The sequence below is a fragment of the Bison bison genome, unplaced genomic scaffold (genome assembly GCF_000754665.1).
Source record: "Bison bison bison isolate TAMUID 2011002044 unplaced genomic scaffold, Bison_UMD1.0 scf7180017863691, whole genome shotgun sequence".
Lineage (NCBI taxonomy): Eukaryota > Metazoa > Chordata > Mammalia > Artiodactyla > Bovidae > Bison > Bison bison.
Window position 1 is genome coordinate 127,341 of NW_011494263.1, and position 6,901 is coordinate 134,241.

The 6,901-nt window shown below is 44.5% G+C and overlaps 1 pseudogene; it reads left to right on the forward strand.

Moving 5' to 3' along the window:
- Positions 1-3,175: 3,175 nt before the first annotated feature.
- Positions 3,176-3,741, forward strand: LOC104983928 (annotated as a pseudogene).
- The last annotated feature ends 3,160 nt before the right edge of the window (positions 3,742-6,901 follow it).

A 6,901-nucleotide genomic window follows, 5' to 3' on the forward strand; every position in this document is an offset into this window, starting at 1 on the left:
TTATTTACAAAGCAGAAACAGACATAGAAAATAGACTTATGGACCTGGGAAGAGGGGAGGAGAGGGTGAGATGTATGGAAAGAGTAACATGGAAATTTACATTACCATATGTAAAATAGACAGACAACACGAATTTACCATCTCAGGAAACTCAAATAGGGGCTCTGTATCAATCCAGAGGGGTGAGATGGGGTGGGAGATGGGAGGGAGGTTCAAAAGGGAAGGGATATATGTATACCTATGACTGATTCATGTTGAGGTTTGACCAAAAACAACAAAATTCTGTAAAGCAATTATCCTTCAATAAAAAAAGAAAAAAAAAAGTTCCCAGTCTTCCATATGGTTACCAATGGAAAGGTAGGAGGAGAGTGATAAACCAAGAGTTTGGGATTAACATATACACACTGCTGCTGCTGCTGCTGCTGCTGCTGCTGCTGCTGCTAAGTCACTTCAGTCATGTCCAACTCTGTGCGACTCCATAGATGGCAGCCCACCAGGCTCCCCCGACCCTGGGATTCTCCAGAGAAGAACACTGGAGTGGGTTGCCATTTCCTTCTCCAATGCATGAAAGTGAAAAGTAAAAGTGAAGTCGCTCAGTCGTGTCCGACTCCTAGCGACCCCATGGACTGCAGCCTACAAGGCTCCTCCATCCATGGGATTTTCCAGACAAGAGTACTGGAGTAGGTTGCCATTGCCTTCTCTGCATATACACACTACTAAATATAAAATAAATAATCAAGGAGGACCTACAGTACAGCCCAGGGAACCCTACTCAATGTTCTTTAATAACCTATATGGGAAAAGAATATAAGAAAGAATGGATACCTATATATGTATAATGGAATCACATCCCTATACAGCTGAAACTAATACAATATTGCAAATAAACTATGCATGCATGCTCAGTCACTAAGTCCTTTCTACCTCTTTGTGACTCCATGGACTGTAGGCTGCCAGACTTCTGCATCCATGGAATTTTCCAGGAGTGGGTTGCCAGTTCCTCCTCCAGGGGATTTTCTGGACCCAAGGATCAAACCCACATCTTTTACATCTCCTGCACTGGCAAGCAGAAATCAACTATACTCCATACAAAATAAAAATTAAATTTATAAAAAAGGAAATATTACATCCAGCTACCAAAAGGGGCTCTTTCCCCTCCTGGGATTCCTGATGTGATGCTGGAGAGGGCAGAGCAGGTGGAGGACACCTCAGCATTATCTGAGATTGTGTTTCCCTGGCTTTGGTGTGCTTTGGCTTCTAATGGGCCCCTTTGACTTATTTTTGGAGGACCTAATGCAGGGCCTCATAGACACCAGGTTAGTTGAAGGCTGAGATGTAGGTGCTTGTGGGAGTGTGAAATCCCAGCTCTCTAGCCTTGGGTTGGGATACTTTTGAGGCAAACTTATGTTCCAGAGTTCCCTGTGAAAACAGGCTGCAGCTTCCCTCCCCAAGACTTGCATGCAATCACACTCAGGCTAGTTTCATCCTTTTCCTGTCCTGATTCCCCTATGCCCTCACTGGTTTCTCTGGAAGGTCCTTTTTAAAAAAATTTAACTGTGCTGAGTCTTCCTTGCTGCACGAGCATTCTCTAGTTTCAGAGAGTGGGGACTACTCTCTAGATATGGTGAGTGGGCTTCTCATTCCAATGGCTTCTCTTGTTGCAGATCATAGGATCTATGGCCTGAGATCTCAGTTCTTGTGGCCCATGGGCTTAGTAGCTCTCAAAATATGAAATCTCCCCAAACCAGGGGTCCAGCATGTCTCCTGCACCAGAAGGCAGATCAGTAACCACTGGACCACCAGGGAAATCCTTCTGAGAGGAACTTTGAAATAAATCACTTGTACATGAAACCTTGAGTCATGGGCTACTTCTGGGGAGGCTGACCTATGACGGTTCCCTAATCAGGCAATTCCTTGACACCAGGACTGATATAGGTTCACCTCACAAATGTTCCTATGGCATCCTGAAGCTGTCTCTGCCATATGGCTTTTTCTTGCTTGAGTTTCTGAAACCCACACTAGACCACAGCTTCCAGAGGGGCAGAGCTCTAACTTGACTCTCTGACAAGTCCATGTGAGTAGGTCTTGTCTCTATCCTCCAGACTCTAATGTCAAAACAAGGCTAACACACAGACTTGTTATTGGGTTATGAGTGTTAGGTTAAAAGCTCAACTGGCTGTAATCAAAGTCTAAATAATCTTGTCTTAAATGCAATACATTTACATGCAATAATAGTTCCAGTCAGTCCACAGTGATAGGAACCCTGGTTTTTCTTGTTGATAGTCATCTTCAACACATGATATTCACCTCTGGTCTAACATGGCTGCTCTAGCTCCTGTTATTATATCTGCATTCCAGAGAAGGGGAAGCAGGATATGCACCTTTCCTTAAAGAGCATAATCAACAGTTATAAAATTACTTTCACTCATTTCTCACTGGTTGCAATGAAGTCACAGAGGCATTTTCAAGTGAAAGAAAGGCTAGGAAATGAACTTTTTAGCTAAATGGCCATAAACTGGGGTTTTAGTTACCAAATGAATGAGACAAATAGGAGTGACTGTTATACCTTTCTGATTCAGTGAAGAGAAGGTGACTTACACTATGAACACATAAAAACCCCAAATCTGAAAGTCTCAACATAACTAAGCTTTATTTCTCACTCACATCTGACTTTGGTGGACAGGCGGCCCTACTCATCACACCCTTTCAGGGAGCAAAGTGGATGGAGGCACCTTCTGGATACAAGGGAAGGGAGTGTGAGGCAAATTAGGATCTGACTCCAAATGCTTCACTTGGAAGTGACATATCACCTCTACCAAATTCCACTGGCCAAAATAACTTCCATGGTCATGGCAAACCTGAAGGTGGTGGGTACACAGAAGGGCAGTGGGAGTGATCCTACCGCAGAACATTCATTATGAGTAACAAGGGCCACCACCCTTCATTCATGTCCCTGCGCTTTGTTCTTTGGTTCTTCCCATGCTGCTCCTCCATCTCTTTTGGCCTATAGATATAGATTTGGATAAGATCAAAAGAGAGGACATATGCTAGACTGTAAATATATGGGGAAAACAAGAAAGGAAGGAAGGAAAGGCAGACCACTGGGAACCTATGCTGCCCTCCTTCAGGAGTCCACCAGCCTCTTTCCCTGCTGTCCGACCCCCTCAGCTCTATGATGCCGGGGGACCTCAAGAAGTGGTCCGGGCCCTTGAGCCTACAAGAAGTGGATTAGAGGCTGCAGCACCCACTGCAGGTCAAATACGGCTGGGTGAAGGTCGACAAACTGGCCAAAGTGCTGACACCCACCCAGATTAAGAACTGGCCCACCGGCAATGCATGGGACAGGCTTGATTCATGTAAATTGTACACCTTGGTCTTAACAGATCTGGATGCTCCCAGCAGGCAGGACCCCCAAATACAGGAAATGGCACCACCTTCTGGTGGTCAACATGAAGGGCAATGACATCAGCAGTGGCACATTCCTCTCAGATTATGTGGGCTCTGGGCCTCCCAAGGGCACAGGCCTGCATCACTACATCTGACTGGTTTATGAGCAGGAAAGACCACTGAAGTTTGATGAGTGCATTCTCAGCAACTGATCTGGGGACTACCGTGGCAAATTCAAAGTGGCCTCTTTCTGCAAAAAGTATGACCTCGGGGACCCCAGTGACCAGTACGTGTCACCAGGCTGAATGGGATGATTATGTGTCCAAGCTCTACGAACGGCTGTCTGAGAAGTAGAGGAGTGGAACACTGTCCCAGAGTCCCCAAACAGTGTTTCCCTTTAGTGATGAATGTAGATTTCTGCCCACACACACCCCCCAACCCACCCCCCTACCCTGCCACTCCCTGCCTGAGTCCTGAGCAGTCAGATTTAGGTTTAGGATGACTTTTCTTCCCTTCTGCCTGCCCTGTATAATTCTAGGGGGTTTATGTTTTGATCAAACTTGAACTCTGTTTTGGTGGGGGTTACTTTGCTACTGTGATGGAGTTTATCAAAATGTTAATGTGAGAATGACAACCCAGATTTTAAAGAAGAAAAAAAAAAAAATTCTGGTAAAAAGACCAGGTTTGCAATATGAGAACAGAGCATCAAAGAATCTTTAAGGGAGGTTGAAAACAAAGAAGAGATTGACTGCCTCTACTTTTGTAGCCCGAGCACAGAACTGTGTATGAAGTCTCCTAATGGCATATGTTTTCACAGCCCTGTCTCACCAAGACAATGAGGGGCCCACATGTCCACTAACCCCCAGTGCCTCAGGCTGGTTACTGGGTGTCAGTGTCCCACTCTGGCTCCTTTATAGAACAATACCAGAAAAAGCTACAGAGAGCAAGTCACTTTGCTGTTAAAGCCTGGCCATCTAGATAAGCAGCAGTTCTGGGTAAAAGATTATCCAGAAATCTGAAAGTCTGTGCTTGTTAACTTGATCACTCTTTGGTGTAAAAAAAAGTCATTCTGGATGTTGTATTAATTCTGCTGTTTGCTTATAGTTGAATAAAAATAAAAACACTGTGTAGATTAAAAAAAAGGAAGAAGGAAAGAAGAAAATTAAAAATAAATATTGAAAAGCATGTTCGTAATCACAATTTTGTATTTGTACAGTTTAGGTGATTTAAATAAATTTAATTTATTTAGGAATAAATTTATAAAATAAAAAATAAGAGAAATTTAAAATATAAATGTATTCACTAAACCCAACAAAATAATGATAATGAGACTGTACCATACTAACCATGTAGGGCAGGCAGACTCTTTACCATCTAAACCACCAAGGAAGCCCAATAATCCCAATTTAAATCCCAGCTTGACCAGGGGCTTCCCTCATGGCTCAGATGGTAAAGAATCTGCCTGAAATTCAGGCTTGGTTCAATCCCTGGGTCAAGAAGATACACTGGAGAAGAGAATAAGTACCTACTCCAGTATTCTTGCCTGGAGAATTCCTTGGACAGAGGAGCCTGGCAGACTACAGTGCATGGTGTTCCAAAGAGTAGGACATGACTGAGCAACTAACACTTTAACTTTCTTTTTCATCAGATTCTCAAGCCCTAAGCTCTTTCCCCTACCTTTCATGCTGTGTAAACTATTTAGCACTGGGAGATGTGGAGAGATCTCTAACTGTGAACCCAACCCAAGAAATTTGTAAAGATAAAGACAACTAGAAAAGTATCCTTTCTGAAGTATACTTAGCAACTTTGCAACTTGTGGGGCAGGTCACTTTGAACGTGTTTTGGGGCAAATAAGAGATGCATGCTTGGTGATTTGCTTCTGTCAAGTGCTGAGAAAAGTTAGGTGACTGAATGTCTGGTTACTTGATTTCACAGCTGATATCATCCTGGGGAAAGAATGCTCATCAGATCAACACATATTTTCTCACTAAACAGCAGGCTTAGAAAAGTTTCTAAGGTCAACATCAGGTGTTTTTGACATGAAAGGCGGAATGGGGTTCAGTTCAGTCAGTTCAGTCACTCAGTTATGTCCAACTCTTTGTGACCTCATGAATCACAGCACACCAGGCCTCCCTGTCCATCACAAACTCCCGGAGTCTACCCAAATCCATGTCCATTGAGTCGGTGATGCCATCCAGCCATCTCATCCTCTGTCGTCCCCTTCTCCTCCTGCCCCCAATCCCTCCCAGCATCAGAGTCTTTTCCAATGAGTCAACTCTTCGCATGAGGTGGCCAAAGTATTAGAGTTTTAGCCTCAGCATCAGTCCTTCCAAAGAACACTCGGGACTGATCTCCTTTAGGATGGACTGGTTGGATCTCCTTGAAGTCCAGGGGACTCGCATGAGTTTTCTCCAACACCACAGTTCAAAAGCATCAATTCTTTGGCACTCAGCTTTCTTCACAGTCCAACTTTCACATCCATACATGACCACTGGAAAAACCATAGCATTGACTGCTGCTGCTGCTGCTGCTAAGTCGCTTCAGTCGTGTCCGACTCTGTGCGACCCCATAGATGACAGCCCACCAGGCTCCCCCATCCCTGGGATTCTCCAGGCAAGAACACTGGAGTGGGTTGCCATTTCCTTCTCCAATGCATGAAAGTGAAAAGTGAAAGGGAAGTCGCTCAGTCGTGTCTGACTCTCAGTGACCCCATGGACTGCAACCTTCCAGCCTCCTCCATCCATAGGATTTTCCAGGCAAGAGTACTGGAGTGGGGTGCCATTGACTAGATGGAACTTTGTTGGCAAAGTAATGTCTTTGCTTTTTAATATGCTATCTAGGGTGGTCATAACTTTCCTTCCAAGGAGTAAGTGTCTTTTAATTTCATGGCAGCAATCACCATCTGCTGTGATTTTGGAGCCCCTAAAAATAAATTCTTGATACTATTTCCACTGTTTCTCCATCTATTTCCCATGAAGTGATGGGACTGGATGCCAGGATCTTAGTTTTCTAAATGCTGAGCTTTAAGCCAACTTTTTCACTCTCCTCTTTCACTTTCATCAAGAGGCTTTTTAGTTCCTCTTCACTTCCTGCCATAAGGGTGGTGTCATCTGCATATCTGAGGTTATTGATATTTCTCCTGGCAATCTTGATTCCAGCTTGTACTTCTTCCAGCCCAGTGTGTCTCATGATGTATTCAGCATATAAGTTCAGTTCAGTTCAGTTCATTTGCTCACTCATGTCTGACTCTTTGCGACCCCATGAACTGCAGCACACCAGGCCTCCCTGTCCATCAACAACTCCCGGAGTTCACTCAAGCTCAGGCCCATCGAGTCGGTGATGCCATCCAGCCATCTCATCCTCTGTCGTCCCCTTCTCCTCCTGCCCCCAATCCCTCCCAACATCAGGGTCTTTTCCAATGAGTCAACTCTTCGCATGAGGTGGCCAAAGTATTAGAGTTTTAGCCTCAGCATCAGTCCTTCCAAAGAACACTCGGGACTGATCTCCTTTAGGA